The 16,439-nt window shown below is 33.4% G+C and overlaps 1 long non-coding RNA gene across 1 annotated transcript in view; it reads left to right on the forward strand.

The window, feature by feature from the left end:
• Positions 1-7,323: 7,323 nt before the first annotated feature.
• The window catches only part of LOC122523082, a 43,059-nt gene continuing 33,943 nt past the window's right edge, over positions 7,324-16,439 (forward strand). Inside the window, exon 1 of the long non-coding RNA XR_006305245.1 lies at positions 7,324-7,950. This is a non-coding gene — a long non-coding RNA (uncharacterized LOC122523082). The remainder of the gene's footprint in view (positions 7,951-16,439) is intronic.

A 16,439-nucleotide genomic window follows, 5' to 3' on the forward strand; every position in this document is an offset into this window, starting at 1 on the left:
AGATTATTTTATATAAAAAGAAAACTGAAAGAATATATATATATATATATATATTTTATTTTTTAAATTACATTAAATTCTTTATTAATCAAATTATTACAAATTATATTTATTATTTATAAATAATACATAATTAAATAGTATGAAAATGATTGTTATTAATTCATTTTCCTTGATGTAAAAGTTTATCTGATTACGGTAGGATTATTATACACGCGAATACCTTGGAAACATATATTATAAACACTATAGAAATGTTTTATTATATATAATATAAACGTACGCGTATATGTATGTCCGATATTTTGTATCTTATCATCTTGCATGCAAATGGGAAAACATAATACTATTTACAGGAGAATTAATCCTGGCTTCTGCATGGCCAGACCAGAAGCTGTTGGACCAATGTCGAATACTGTCTTTATCGATCGAACAATGCATCGCAATGCGGTGAATGGTGCTTAAGCATCATTGTTCGAGCCTTGGCAGAGAAGAATATCGATCGTTTCTATTCTGCTATCGTGATTAAGATAGTACCTCATTTCTTTCACCCCCCCTATTCCCTAACCCACCCACCCACTTTCTCTTCCTATTCTTTTTTTTTTTATTGAAGTAACTTTAGCAAGAGAGCGATATAGAAATTAAGAGAAAGAGAGAGAGAGAGAGAGATGAGGAAATCAGAAGTAAAAAAAATGTTACGGATATTTTCCTCGTATAATAAGACGGAGTCAAACTATAGGCTTCTCTGAATTTACGAAGCACTAATTTAAGGGAAGGGGGTTGGAAGGGGTGGGCTTTTTTCATACGTGATATCAATTTACACGATCCGAATTTACGTAATCAGAAAATATCTACTTCCTAAGGAGTTGTAAGTAACAAGTGTGTGTACGCTAACACCATATGAGAGAAAACTCATTGTGTGTGTGTGTATGTGTTTTCTACAAGTTAGTTATGATTATTCGGTATACGATGTTTAAAAAGCATCTGTTCTATATTATATTTTTCTTGTTTACCAAAAAATTTCGACAAAAATTTAACGAAATGTTGCAGCACACATATCGACAAATTTATGAATACTTATGGTAAAAGAAAATTATTATATATTGGAATGTAAATGTAAATTTGAACTTCAACGAATATTTCGAACGATGACGAGTTTGTGCCAATAAAAAAGAAAAAAATGTTCGATTGGTTTAAATAACAGTTTCGATGGCGACGACAAATATAATTTACATTACTAATTTTTTTTTGCAAAGCTATATGAAACAAATATGTATTTTTAAAATTGTGTACTAGTTTTTATTTCTCATATTTTTTTTTTCCCAATACTTTTTCGATTGTACTATTACGGGATTTTCAATCGGGTTAAAAAAAAATTTTTACGCGGAACAGAAATTCGTGCAAATTCAGGTACACTTGCAGAGACAGATGAATATATATTTATTAACAGTTTGTTGGCTTAGTAAATGGACATGGTTATATATTCACAAAATATAATATAACAATTGAACAATTGAATCAAATATAATATATCAACATAATATCTCTGAAAAAATATTTTACAATATAATCTTAACTCATTCTTCCACAACGTTGGAGTAAAAGTAGATGAAGTAAATAGAAAACCGGTTTCTATTTTCTTTGTCCAACTTTTCCCTTCAGTGTCCAAACATAAGGGAGGTATCCCTTTGCCGTTCGAGCGTTTTCATAAAAGTCTGTCTTTTTTATCTGCCATCCTTTTCCTTTCTTTCCTATTTTTTTCCTTCTTTTTTTACTCTTTGCTTCTTCTTCTTCTTGCACCTTTCATTATGCAATATTACGCGTTAAGGTTGAGAATAAAAGATGCATGCTTATCTTCATCTTTCTCTCTCTCTCTCTCTCTCTCTCTTCCTTTTTCAAGATTCTACGACTTTTATTTAACTGAAAGCGTTAATTTTATTTTTCTGACTGAAAATACAAGTTACCTCATTTTCGTTTCGTTTCGTCTCGTTCTATTCTTATTTCTTTTTCTTATCTTTTCTTTTTTCTACTACAAACGAGAAAAAGTAATCTCGATGCATATTAACATTTTATCGAAAACGTGATCGATAATTAATCAAACAGATGTACTCTCTTCTACTACAATATCTCTTGTCACTTGATTTCTCTCTCTCTCTCTCTCTCTCTCTACGTTTTATTCTCTCTCTTTCTTTTTCTTTTTTGCTCTTTTTTTATTTTAATCCACTTTAAAAAAGCAGAAACGTTTTTATTCGATAGATCAACGATTCCCAGTGTGGGTCGTGTGTGTGTGCGTGTGAAATTCCGCGAAAATTCTCGAGTTCCGGTATTTTGTTTAAAATATTCACAAGCATCGCATGAAACGCAAAGCAAAGCAAAATTTTGCGAAGCAAAATATTGGAACGTCCGAAATTTTCTGTCATTCGTATCGGATAAAGTATGAATAATTGAAACATTGTAGGAATTACAAATGTTAGGCTAAAAATATAATTTTAAGTGGAGTGGGGGAGGGGAGGGAGAACAACTCATATCATATTATATATTTTACAAAGAATAATAATTTCTATTTTTAATTAATTTCTTATATTTGATATTTTTTTGATAGCATCGAATATTTTTCTTTAATACTATTTAAAAGAGGAGAGAATTCTAAAAAAAAATAACGTAAACACAAAAAGTATGTTTTTTCTCTCGGTCGGTATATATTTTATAATTTTATTTAAATTAAAGATAATTTGAGTAACATTGAAAAATAATAAATGTAAGAATTTTCGGCTCCCTATTTTCCTGGAAATTGTGCGGTATCGTAGTTCCGTTCCTGGATTTAGACAACATTTACCAGCAACAAGAAGTTTGATGTATCTTCATAATTATTATAGTTCACTTCGGGTGTCCTGAATGCCATGATAGAAGATAAATATTGTTGTCTTATTTTCGAATAAGGATGAATTAGGTGAAGAAGGAGGATGGTAAAGGTAGGCAGAATGGGGGAAAGGGGAGGAGGGGAATTGATATAAGGGATCGGAGAAAGGAAAGGCGAGAAGAAAAGCTTCTTTGACGCGGCATCTAATCCTAATCTTCTTTTAAATCTATCATGAGGTCCTATGACCTCGCGCGCTTCTTGGATTTACGAAGTATGCTCGCGGACGTTCAAGGTGTGCTAAGTAGAATACAAAAAGAAAAGGAAAAAGGAAGTTAAGGGAAGGAAGGAGAAGGGAAGGGAAGGGAAGGGAAGAAAAGAAAAAGAAGAACAAGAGTAGAAAGAAATAGGGCTAAGGGAACTTGGTCTCACGTGCTACCGCAATTGAATAAATTATACAGCTCGTATTTTTTTCATCGAATTATTTATCACCCTGAGACAAAGATAAAAGAAAAAAGAAAAGAAAGAGAGAGAAGAAAAAATAACGAAATAACGAAAGGAAAATTTACGAGAGATGGCAAAACGAATTTACCAAATAGCTTTGATAACTCAACTTCATTTTTCTTTCCAACAATAAGACTGTGCATCATTATATATCTCGCGTATTTTTATTATATTTAAACTAGATTTGTAGATTTTTTTTCTCTCTCTCTCTCTCTTTCTGTCGCGCGTATTTAGTTACGGTTTATATTAAGATTAATCGATTCTCAAAAGAATGTTTGTGACACGAACGGTAACAGACAATGACGAAGGGGAACAACGAAGGTTTTATCGCAATTTTTCAACGCATCGCGGTTGGTACTGTTGATGCGAACAAATATTTAAAAAAACAATGGGGAAAAAAGGAAAGAAAAAAGAAGAAAAAAAGAAAAAAAGAGAAAAATACGCAAAGGCGGGGTGGTTTTAAATTCATTTTCTTCATTAATTACGAAACTGTGTTGCCGACGTTTTTCAAACCGTTTTACGTATACCCGCCGGTGCGTTTTATGTCTCTCCATTTTCGAATTATTTTCGATTCTACTTTACTCTAGCGTCAGTTTTTCTCTCTCTCTCTCTCTCTCTTTCTCTCTCTTTCTATCTCTCACTCTTCTTCTACTTTGCGTGCATATTATTTTGCAAGCGCGGAAACGAAAGATGTTATGCAAGAGCGATGAATATACGGGATAAATATACATATATTAATGATAAGCAGCTGCGAACTTTCTAGAAGTGTGTGTATATAAATATATATATGTGTAAAATATTCACACACACATATAGTGTATATATATATACAGGACAAACACTTATTTTTCTTTCGAGAAAAAGCTAGGAAGCGAATAGACAAACGTGACAATATTAATCGATCATAATGAATTCATTAATTCCTTTAACCATTTTATTATGACATACTTTGACTCAATATATAATTCGTTTTTAAAACAACGTATTTGTACGAGTATTATTCTACATTAATTTGTTATTATTGTATAGAATATGACCCCTATATGGGTCGGTAGGTTGTTCATAAGAAGATTTGCTTGTTCATCATTTTTCCTTTTTTTTTTGTTATCATTCACAGAGTTAACAAAATTCCGAAAGAGGAGGGAGTATTTGAAAGTTGAAATCCTTTAAAAAATTACTCTCCAGTCGAGGAAACGAAACAATGTCGTAATTCGCACATCGAAGCTTCGATTTTTTAATCTCTTTCCAATCCTATCCGTTTTCCACGTTTCATCCTTTCATGAATAATAATGTGGTACCTATAATGAATAAATCCGTGAAATAAAAAAAAAATGTGCTGCGCGAGGGTAGGCTTTAGAATTGCGTGTAAATAAATGACGATTTTTCTATAATGGGGAATTAGAATTAGAAATAGAAAAAAAAAATATATATATATATATAAGGTAAGTTTCCTAACATAATGACTGAATAACGAAAGATGTATTATATAAGATATAAGCTAGAAGTAAGGTATACTTCAACCTTAACAGTTACTCAGTTACTATATTAGTACATGATAGATGTCAAGTGGTATTGTAAGTGCATTTGTATTTTATGAACATCACTTCGTGTGAAAAAAAAATTGTTTTATAAATATCATCAGTAATCAGTAATTATTAAATTCTACTTTGCAGAATACTTTATTTTTAATCAAAGTTTGATGATTTATCGGAATACGAAAATAAATATTAAACGTTCCATTTGAAAAATTGAAAATTATTCTAATATCTCAATGGAAAAGTAAGATAAAAAATATATTAAAAAACTATATGTACATTTAGATTACAATTTTTATTTGGAACACTTTTTCGTACAACGAATAACTTACGAGTTATTTGAATGATGTCATGTTAGGTGATTCGCGTTGTATATATATATGCATATAAAAATAGAAAAATAATTGAAAAAAAAGGAAAGCAAAGAGTCAAAAGCATAGAATAAAAATAGTACAAATACATTTTATTCAAGCTTCGTTTAGGTGAGTTGTGTTAATGAACAAACGAACGAACGAATGAACGAATGAACGAATGAACGAACGAACGAACGAACGAACGGGAATGCATCGAATCCATTTGAGAATTTCTCGTAAGGTAAGTTTGAAGCTTACGACTACTACTTCTACTACTACTACTACTATTACTACTACTACTACTATTACTACTACGACTACTACTGCTGGTGATGTAGTAGAAGAGATCTCGTTCTGCCAGCATTTCGCGTTTCAATTAGAGTTATATCTCGATGCTTGCGTATATTCTAGCAGCTTTAACACGCACCAACGTTCGAAGTACGTTCCTTTTGAAAAAAAATGTTCGCATCTTCGCTTACTCGTCAAAAATACAACGTCGCTCCTAACGTGAGTTTTATTATTTTTTCTTCGATTAACGCTTCACTACAAAATTATTCTAACATTTTATCAAAGAAACAATGTGATATTAATGACGAAGGGGAAAAAAAAAAGATATCAAACATCTCGTTATTTTCCCATCATAAAATTTTTGTTAATTCTCGTGGAAGACAAGGGTCATATACCCATGGGATTTTCGAAAAAGAAAAAAATCGAAAGAAGAAAGAAGGAAGAAGGATGATGAGAAAAAAAAAGATTGAATTATCAACTCGTCGAATAATACAACGCTGCCTCGTACGATTTTTATGTTTTCTTCGATTAATGCTTCGCTACAAAATTGTTCGAACCTTTTATATCTAAGAAACAATGAGATATTAATGACGAAGCAAAAATAAAAGAAGAAGATATCAAACACCTCGTTATTTTTCCATCGTGATATTTTCGTTAATTCTCGTTGGAAGACGAGTATAAGATAATATATGTGATTTTCAAAAAAGAAGAAAAAAATAAAGCAAAAAAATCGAAAGAAGTAGAAAGGTAGAAAGAAAAAAAGGAAGAGGGGTATTGAAAAGAAAAGACTGATATACGCGTGACTGAAAGAAAGAAGTGAAAAAAGGGATAAGGGTGAGAATATCAGAGAATATCAGAGAATATCCAGAGCAAAGCAGAGCAGAACAATCAAGAAAGAAAGAAAGGAAGCAGGAAAGGAAAGAGGGAAAAGGAAGAGAGGTGGTGAAAAGAAAAGACTGATATACGCGTAACTGAAAGAAAGAAGTGAAAAAAGGGATAAGGGTGAGAATATCAGAAAATATCAGAGAATACCCAGAGCAAAGCAGAGCAGACCAGAGCAGAGCAACCAAGAAAGAAAGAAAGAAAGAAAGCAAGGAAGGAAGGAAGAAGGGTGGTGAAAAGAAAAGACTGACATACGTGTAACTGAATGGAAGTAGTGAAAAGGGATAAGGGTGAGAATATAAGGGAATATCAGAGAATACTTAGAGCAAAGCAGACCAGATTAGACCAGACCAGAGCAGACCAGACCAGAGCAGACCAGACCAGACCAGAGGAAAACAGAGCAGAGCAAAGCAGAGCAAAGCAGAGTAAAGCAGAGTGAAGCAGAGTAAAGCAGAACCAAACAGAGTAGGGTAGAATAGAGTAGAATAGAGTAGAAGTAGAGTAACGTAGAGAAGAGAAGAAGGAAAGAGAAAGGGGCTGGTGAGAAAGAGGAAGAGGAGGATGAGGAGGAGGAGGAGGAGGAGGTAGGAGTTGAGGGTGTCGCGGGGGGATAGGGGGTGGCGATGTATCCGAGGGGGAAGCTTAAGCATAGGGATGCTGTGGGCAGAGAGCTGTTTCAGTCGCGCGACGGCTCTCGCCCCGGCCAGTCGATCGAGCTCTTGCACAAAAGGAAGAGAGAGAGAGATACACGTTTCTCTCTATTTCTCTCCTCTTTCTCTTTCTCTTTCTCTTTCTATTTCTATTTCTATTTCTCTTTCTCTCTCTCTCTCTCTCTCTCTTTTTTTATTTTTCTTCTTCTTCGAATACTGTCATTTTTTTTATAATTTATCACTTTTTTTTTATTTTTATCATTATCGATAACCCGTTACACGATCGTTCGTTTTATTATATTTTATATCCGTAAGGAAAATCATTTTTACGTAAGTAAACAGTTCGTTAATTGCGTACCGTGACGAAACGTTGATTCGATGAAAATATTTGGTTAGTTAACTCGTTGCCGATTTGTTGTGCATCGTCGAACTTTCGATACGAGATCGTTTCGTGATACGACGTTTCGTGGGAAACGAGGGTGGGGAAGGGGGGGGAGGCGTTCGTGAAAAATCTGGTGTTTTCTTTTTTTCCCCTTTTTTTTTCCTTCTTTTTTTCTTTGACTTTCGGTGCATTTGGTATCTTTTGTTAACGCGGGACAATCGATGTTTGGTGGATAAGAAGAAGAATAAGAATAAGAAGAAGTAGAAGAAGAAGGAAGAAGAAGAAGAAGAAGAAGATCGAATGTACACGGGGGTAGTGGAGGAAAGAGGAAGATATCCTACTGCTGCAACAACCACCTGTGTTGTTAGGACAAACTCTGACGCGCCAAGGATGTTGCTCGTGATCAGGGTTGCTACTGATGTAGTTTACCTACGTCTCTGATCCTCCGTTTTTTTTTGACTTTCTGGATATAAGGATACCAAGGATTACGGATTTACGCGTACGTATTTTTTATGTGTTATTCGATCTTATCATTTTTTTTTTTACTTCTTACAACGAAATAATTATCATTCGATACGAGAAGAACGCGAGGGTAAATTATTTCCCAAGGAAGATAAAAATAATAATAATAATAATAATAATAATTTTATCGTTACTTACTATTATATTTGCGAGTAAAAAGTACGCATTGTCTGGTGGTTTATTCGTTTTCTTATATTTTTTTGCTCTTTTATTCAATGCTTTTATACAAAAATTGTATGTCGTTTGCTGTCCAATCCGATTCGATGTGTGTGTGCGTGTTTTTTTTTCTTCTTTTCTTTACTCGCGCAAAGATCTAGCAAATCTTAGAGGGAGCGAGGGGGTGGAAGAGAGATAAAGAAATTCGAAAAGAACAAAAACTAGTGTTGTGTATGAAAAAGCGGTATTTTCGCGGTTAAAAAAGACTCGCGTGGATGGAAAGAAAGAATGAGAGAGAGAGAGAGAGTGAGAAATGAGAGAGATGGAGGGAAGGAAGGAGGCAAGATGAGGAAGGAAAAGTGACGCGTCACATGGAACGGTTGGTGCGCTGGATTACTGTACACTCTTCTTCTCCCTCGTTACCTCTCGACAAGCTCGAATCTCGATTGTTGTTTCCCGTCGTCGTCGTTGTGTTGCGGTCGTTGCTCGCTTTTTCTTTTAACACGAGAAACGTTGCTTTCCACCCTTTCCACTCATTCCACTCATTCCACCTTCACCCACTCCCCCTCCTCCTCCTCCTCCTTCGCCTCAACCAACTGCAACACCTATTTACTGTTAGCCCTGTTTTTTTTTTGCAGTTGAAATCTTTATACGAAACTTTCAATGAGGTCATCCTGCTGGTTTCCGAGTCTATCGTAAAACCAATTACAAATTGGTCAACGCGTTTCGTGAACGAACAACAATACTCCCCTCTCCCTCCTCCTCCGTTCTAAGCAAGTGTTTTTTTACGAAGTGTTTCATAGTAATTTCCCTACATGTAAATTTCGGTTAATATTCGAGCATGTGTGTGTGTGCGTGCATGCGTAAGTTTCTTCTAAACCTTGGTTAGGAGGGAAAAGCTCGTGTGCTATGGCAAGTCGAAAGTTCTGGCCACGGGCACATCCGTTCAGGAAATTGTTTTGCCATCCGGTCAAATATTTCGCTTCGAAACGTTTCCCCTGGTTTTGTAGGTTGGTCGATCGGTCGGTCGGTTTGTCGCGTATATTTTATTCGCTAAATTCTCTCTCTCTCTCTCTCTCTCTCTCTCTCTCTTCTAGTAGCTATGTCGCGTATTTTATTGAGAAACAATCCTATATTACAGATATAATACATATATAGTAGTACCATTTATATATATAATATGCATAATTTATATATGTTACAAGCAATGTATGAAAAGCAGGCATTCTATCGAATACCTAAACATTGTATATAATACCTAGGCATTTATAAAATGACAAATGCTATTTAGGCAAAATATAAGAAAGGTCCTGATAAGGTTATTATATAAATGACATGCATTCTTCAAAAATATAAATGTTATTCTGTCAAAATAAATATTAAATATATATATAATAATATGTAATAATAATAATAATAATAAATAAATATATAAATAATAAAAAATAAAAAAATACAAATGTTATTATGAAAAAATAATGAAAGACGTGATACTCGAAACGAATAGGAGATGTATTTCATACTTTGCAGGTTTCTCATTTGGCATTCTATAGAATGTCTAGAAAAGGTGTGAAATATGAATACATTTCATACATTGTCGGCTAGTTTTAGGCATTCTGTAGAATGATGGATTTCAAACTTTGCCGGTAACATATATAATAATAATAATGATAATATTCTCTGTCGGTTGGGTGCAATATTAGTTCGTAGCAAATCGTTTCTAGGGGCACGAACACGAACACATTTTGTTATACACGTTTATATATATGTGTATGTATGTTATATATCTCGAACGATTAACTTATCATCTCGTTAATTTAATTTTCCCGTTAGCTTTATGGTTTCATTAGAAACTGTGATTAATTAGTATAGCACCATACCTGCTCGATATTGTAGGTTTAATTATACGCTCTTGGAATAATATTGGCGTCTCTCTACGAACGTACTAATACGACTTCCCCCTCCCCCTCCAACCCCTTTCTTTCCCAGGCCCATTTCTTTCGTTCGTTGTACCTTTTCGAGTTATCGGGAATTCGATCGGGGAAGCCGATTATGTTTCTACGATTTTCCTAGCTTTCCATCTGTTCGAGAAAACTAACTTTTCTTCCCAGTCAGTTCGGAACAATTAGATTGTTGTTGTTAACTCTTAAATACTCACACTCACGCTTACGTTCACGCTCGTAGGTACTTGCAAATGTACAAATTTATTAGCAAATGTTAATTTTGACGAATCGATCGTCATGATCGAAAATCTGATCGAAGTATCGAATATAATCGATCGGGAATGTCAAAATCGATTTCTCTTCCTGTTACATCTAACAACGCGTAACATTAGCAATCCGAACGTTGCAGTAGAATTCGTTCGCGTAAACTAGGTCGAGAAACGGTTTGATTGTTTGTTCCGTGCTCGAAGTCGATTTCGAAAGCTGATACAAATATGTATGTTTCTGCAAAAAGGGGATGGTACGAGTGGAAACCCGCGCGCGGATTGAAATTTCTACTTCAAAGTGTCTATCTGTAATATACGTGGTATTTCTATGATGGACCTATAAATGTATGTATTTGTGTGCACGTGTGTAGGTGTGTGGGCGCGTGTTCGCAAGGGGTCGAATACTATGAATGCGTTTTCACGGTTGAATCGATTGTAAGAAAGGAAAGAAAAATGTACAGAGAAATGTAAATAATTCCATACGAGTTTTATCGGTTTTAAATTAGCGTGGGAAAATAAAGGGAATAAACGTTCTAGAATTGAAGTTTTCTCGATAGAAAATCCAGAGAGAGAAAGAGAGAGAGAGAGAGAGAAACAGGGATGAAAGAGTGTGAAAGAAGGAATGAAAGGGAAGGAAAGGGAAGGAGAGGTGTAAACATCGATGTTTCACGAGACAGCGTTTGCCACTAATCATATTTTCTCAACCCCTCCCCATTCTCTGTGTCCTTGTAGTAATTAAATAACGCAAATTCGTTCTACATCGATACGAATAGAGGAAGACGAAGACAAAGAGAGAAATAGATAGAAATAGAGGGATAAAGTGAACAGTGGTTGTCGAATCGGCAACTCGTGCGTGCGTATAATCCGAGTCTACCATATTATATTTCTCTTCGGTAATACAAGGTGTCTGATGAGGGTTTTTTTGATTTCTGTAGAAACGTTATTGTGAGCGTATTTCACGAAGAAAAATATGTTTAATTAAAACTGTTACATAAACATGGGTCATTTAAAGTATTATTGGAAAGTTGTAAAAAAAATTGTAAGGTTGTTTAAATATTGCTCGATTATTAACGCGAATAAAAATTTGACACCGTTGTGTAGTATGCTGTTTATCGTGAATTTTGTGCGATTTTCTATTAATACTATTTCTATCGCGATTTTATGCATAACTATTTCGATCGTCAAGGTATCAAAATTTTGTCGAGGGGAATATTAAAACTAATGATATTCATTTTAATCGAAAATTTTAAATAATTTTAATTTTTCTAACAGCATATATCTATTTCGTTCTACCATAACATCAAGTGTAATTATCTCACACTTCTTGTTTTAATTTCTCTTATGTTAGAAATATATATCTAGTTGAGTGAGAATCAAGTGATCTAAGCGGTCAAACTATTGTTCATAGAAGAATATATAAAATGATTTCAAGATAATAAACAACATACGTACTCTTTTCGAGTAACATGTTTAAACAGTTTTACAATATACTTTTGAATAAAGTTTTAAACGATTTATATTAATATTATATTTATGTTTGATTTTCTTTTTTTGAACGTAGAATACGTTTACAACGTTTTTACGAGAAAAATCTGGAACACCCTGTAGTTTATTTCTCGATGACACGCGTAAAGTGTATCTGCTATCGGTCATCCGACTATCGATTAAAAGCTTAGGCTGCGTGAACTTTGTCGTGTGGTTGTGTGGATGGATTCTTGATGGAAGGCAAATTAATGAATGACAAATTAACAACAGGACGTGAAGAAGAAAACGATTATTAACGTTCGTCGATTTGATTATTATTTCTTTTTTTGTATCTCAAGTGACAAAAAAAAACTTATTGAAACGATATGTTCGTTTTTGTCTGTCTCTTTCTCTCTCTTTCTCGTTCGAGCATAAAAATGGAATCTGATCGGAACACGGATATGCACACATTCGATGCTTTATTAATCGATAACTTCTCATGTTTTCCCTCGTTTTAGCAACCCCTATTCGTTCGACGAGTATATAAACCGTACCAAATGATCTCTCGTTTAAAGAGCAAATAATCAAGATTGAAATTTTGCAAATCATTGCTCGTAATTACAATGATTACATAGTTGTTTGTAAATAGATGAAATGTGACGATAATTATGGAGGTTGTCTTAAAAGTTCAAATGAAAAATAAAAAAAAATGACAAAAATTCATGTTATCAGTTATATCACATTAAATTATTTTAAACTGAAAAAGTCGTTTTGACGATATTGTTAAAAATAAATTTTTACGTAATGCTCGCTATTTCAATATTAATATGAAAAACATTTATTGTTCACGAGTAATCTTTTAAATATCTCGAAACAAGAGATTCGATCATTTTCATATAATTATCGAGTATGAATGTTAAAAAAAAACAAAAAAACAAAAAAACAAAAAAACAAAAAAACAAAAAAACAAAGAAAATTTGTAATAATTATATCTTGAAATGTAGCATATGAAAATGTGTTGAAGTTGCGACAGGAAGGGTACTTTTAAAAGACGCCAGTTGTCTCTCGACTCGAGAGATTCTTTCCCCTCTTATTTCTTTCTTTCTTTCTTTCTTTCATACTATCTTAGGAAAGTACGATTCATTCTTTTCTCAACTCATTTTCACCGAGTGCTCTTCAAATTTTGCGTATTCCATAGCATTGGGCTTGCTCAGCTTATGCAACAGCGAGAGAGGAGGAGGAGGGATTTGGTAAAAAGTAAAAATTTCTAAAGAAATAAAACGTCTTTGAAAGTTCGAAGAAGAAAAAGAAAGAAAATAAGAAAAAGAAAAAGAAGGAGAAGAAGAAGAATCACAGGAAAAATGGCGAAGTAAAAAGAAGAGAAAGCAGAAACGGAACGGTGCGAAATATCGTTTCGAATTTAAAGTAGTGTAGTAGATTGGCGAAGCTCGTTTCTTTTAATATACCTTTTAATATACCTCAACTCGATGCAAATAAACTTCCCTGAGGAAAAGGGAGAGAAAGAGAGAGAAAGAGAGAGAGGATTTTCATCGTGATATCTACGAAACAATAATTTTTATCTTTAATTGGCGTATCACCTAAGACTAATGTGTTTTTACCTTTGTCAAAGTTATCGTACGGTCGGGATTTAAAAAAGAATTAAAAAAAGAAAAAGAAAAGAAAAGAAAGAAGTAAAAATAAAAGAGAAAAAATAAGAAAAAGAAAAAGAGTTGAGAGTGTACAAAAGGAGAGCAAAATTTGAGAAAAAGCGTCTCTTATTCTTCTTCCTTCTTCAGTTCATAAGTAAGAAAGATAACGCTGGCAAATGTTATGGTTGTTCGTGAAATGGACACACGAGTAGAGAAAGATGGAAAACATTTTCCTCAAAGTATAAAAGAGAAAGAAAGAGAGAGAGAGAGAGAGGGAAACTGCATTTCTTACACCAGTTTGTGACGTTTTCGCAAGTTTTAATGACCGTGGGAAGTGGCATCTTAGAAAAAAAGGGGTTGCTAACGTTTTAACGTTAAAAGACGAAATCTTGTTGCTTAGCTTTTTGCTTTTAAACTGATTTAGCGAATCTTTCTTCTTCTGGCTTCCACGTAGCCGTTATCGAGGACGACAAATCTTTTTATTCTTCGAACGAAAAAGAATTGACCGACGTGAGAGAATATGTTCGTTCTATTAGGTTTTTTAATAAGTTCGTATACTTTATCTTAAACAAATAAACGTGTAAGTCGAGGTAAAGTACAATTGAAACAAATCATCTTAGATTCTATACTATTTTATATTTATTAAATATTCCCGTTTATTTTTGAAGAAAATTATACCCCTGGAATGATATAGATCACTAATTACTAATCAAAATATTATTCGGAAATTTGATACTTTTTTTAGAAATTGAAACAAATAAAACAATACAAATGAATTAAGTATATCCATTTTTTGATCTACTTTAAATAGTTTTCAAAGTTATTATAAATTTAATTTTACTTGCACGTTCATCTGATAATATTGGTAATTAAATTAAAATAAACAAAAGAACATCTAATATTCCTAACGAGAAACAAATTTACTTTGAACTCAACGATGATAAAAAAGATAATAGAAATGATATAATCATTAATTCGTATGTGATGTATTATAAAGCATGAATCAATATATAAACCTACGTTGTATACTTTTTACTCATATTTACTTTCTCGTTGAATTCTATCTTTAATATGTGCTATACACTTTCGTGATTGATATTTTTCTTTTTTTCGAAGACGAAAAAATGTAGGAGGAAGTAATTATATACGCCATTAACAATTAAACGGTTAATCCTTTTTTAGAATGTATTTCATCGGGTACTAGTTTGCGGAAAACAATGGTACAAATTTTTCACGATGATCACAACGATGAAAAAAAAGAAAAGGAAGGAACGTTTTAAATCTTGTCTCTTAAAATCTCGACGATCTCTTCTTCATATTCTTCATCATTTTTATCTTTTTCTTTGTTTTCCTTTTTCCTTCCCTCTTTCACCTATCTTACAACCCGTCATTTTCCTTATCCTTCTAAATATTCTTCTTTTGCTTTCCGGCAAATAATAGACGTTGCAAGATGTAACGATAATACAGTAAATACGGTTGGAGGAAATTCTCGTGCTCTCTTATCATCTCATCGTGGTCCAAAGAAACAGATATAGCAAAGAGGAATGATTAAAAAGGGATGGTGTTCAGAACTTGAGTAAATACTTCGACCTAACTCCATCCATTGTATTTTTCATCCTCCTCTTCTTCCTCTTCCTCCTCTTTCCCCTCTGCTTCTTTTTCTACCTTTTCTTCTTTCTTACGAGGCACGAAAAGTAGAATCCAATTTCGTTCTTCCTTTTTTCCACATTAATAAACTTAACCCCTTGCGCTGTAAAAATGTGTCAAACACGTCGAGATAATTTTTTTTTTCAAATTGACGGTTTTTATTAGGAGATTTATGTACACCTATTTCTATTATAGTAGATTATATGACTCTTCCTTAAAAAGTCATACATTTTACGATATATGTATGACAAAAAATATACCAATTATGCAATAAGAATTCTTGATGAACTAAATATCACTGTGACTTGTACAAAATTTTATCTAAAATTGTACAACCAGTCATTGTACGTTTAGCGTTAATTATGTCAGATTTTATGGCACACATACACATTATACACATTTGCAAAAGATTGTCGAAGGACGTTTTATTTGTTAAAAGAAAATATACATTACGAAAAGTAACAAATACTTATTTCCAAAATTTTCATTAAACGTGACAAATTATGTTCTGGCACGTGCATCTTTCAATTCGTTGACATTGCAAGAGGTGATATGCAAGGGGGAATGATTAAAAATGAATCATGTTCAGGATCTAAGTAAATACTTCGACCTAACTTCAACCAATGGATTCTTCATCTTTCCTCTCCCCAGTTTCTTCTTCTTCTTCTTCTTCTTCTTCTTCCTTTCAAGACATGAAAAGCAGGAACCGATTTTGTTCTCCCCCTTTTTCACATTAATGAACTTAACGAGTGACTTTAAGAAGCTTCTCGAGTATCTCTCTCTCTCTATCTCTATCTCTACTGTAAACGCAAAGCTTTACGAACATTTCTCTTCGTTGAACCAACCAACCAACCAATGAACGAACCAACTAACCAACCAACCAACAAACGAACGAACGAAGCTTCGATTCTACAACTATAAAAGTTCTCCTTTTTTTCTTTCTCCTTTTCTTCCTCATTCTTCTCGTTCTCATTGATGTAAAAACCTACGATCTCGCTTGATCATAATGCCATTTTTTCATTGTTCCATCTTCCCCAGTGTGGAATATGCCTCTCACTAACGCAAGAAGAACAAGTTGTTGATCCAGATCGAAAGAAAAATCCTTCCTCTTTTACAGAAATTTTGAATGAAAAATTTAATGCTTGATCGGCTGAGAACCCCTTTCCCTATCCTAGAATGTTGCTGTTTAATCACACGCAATCATCTCAAGTGAATTTTTAACGCTCCTTGTCGATTACTGTCTTTTTGTTTTCTTCCAATCCAGTCAAAAGTGTCAGACTTGTCGGAGCTGTTGTTTAATATCGCACGTTTTCTTTTTTCTTCTTCTTCTTCTTCTTTTTC

This window comes from Polistes fuscatus, unplaced genomic scaffold (genome assembly GCF_010416935.1).
Source record: "Polistes fuscatus isolate 324 unplaced genomic scaffold, CU_Pfus_HIC Scaffold6, whole genome shotgun sequence".
NCBI classification, from domain to species: domain Eukaryota; kingdom Metazoa; phylum Arthropoda; class Insecta; order Hymenoptera; family Vespidae; genus Polistes; species Polistes fuscatus.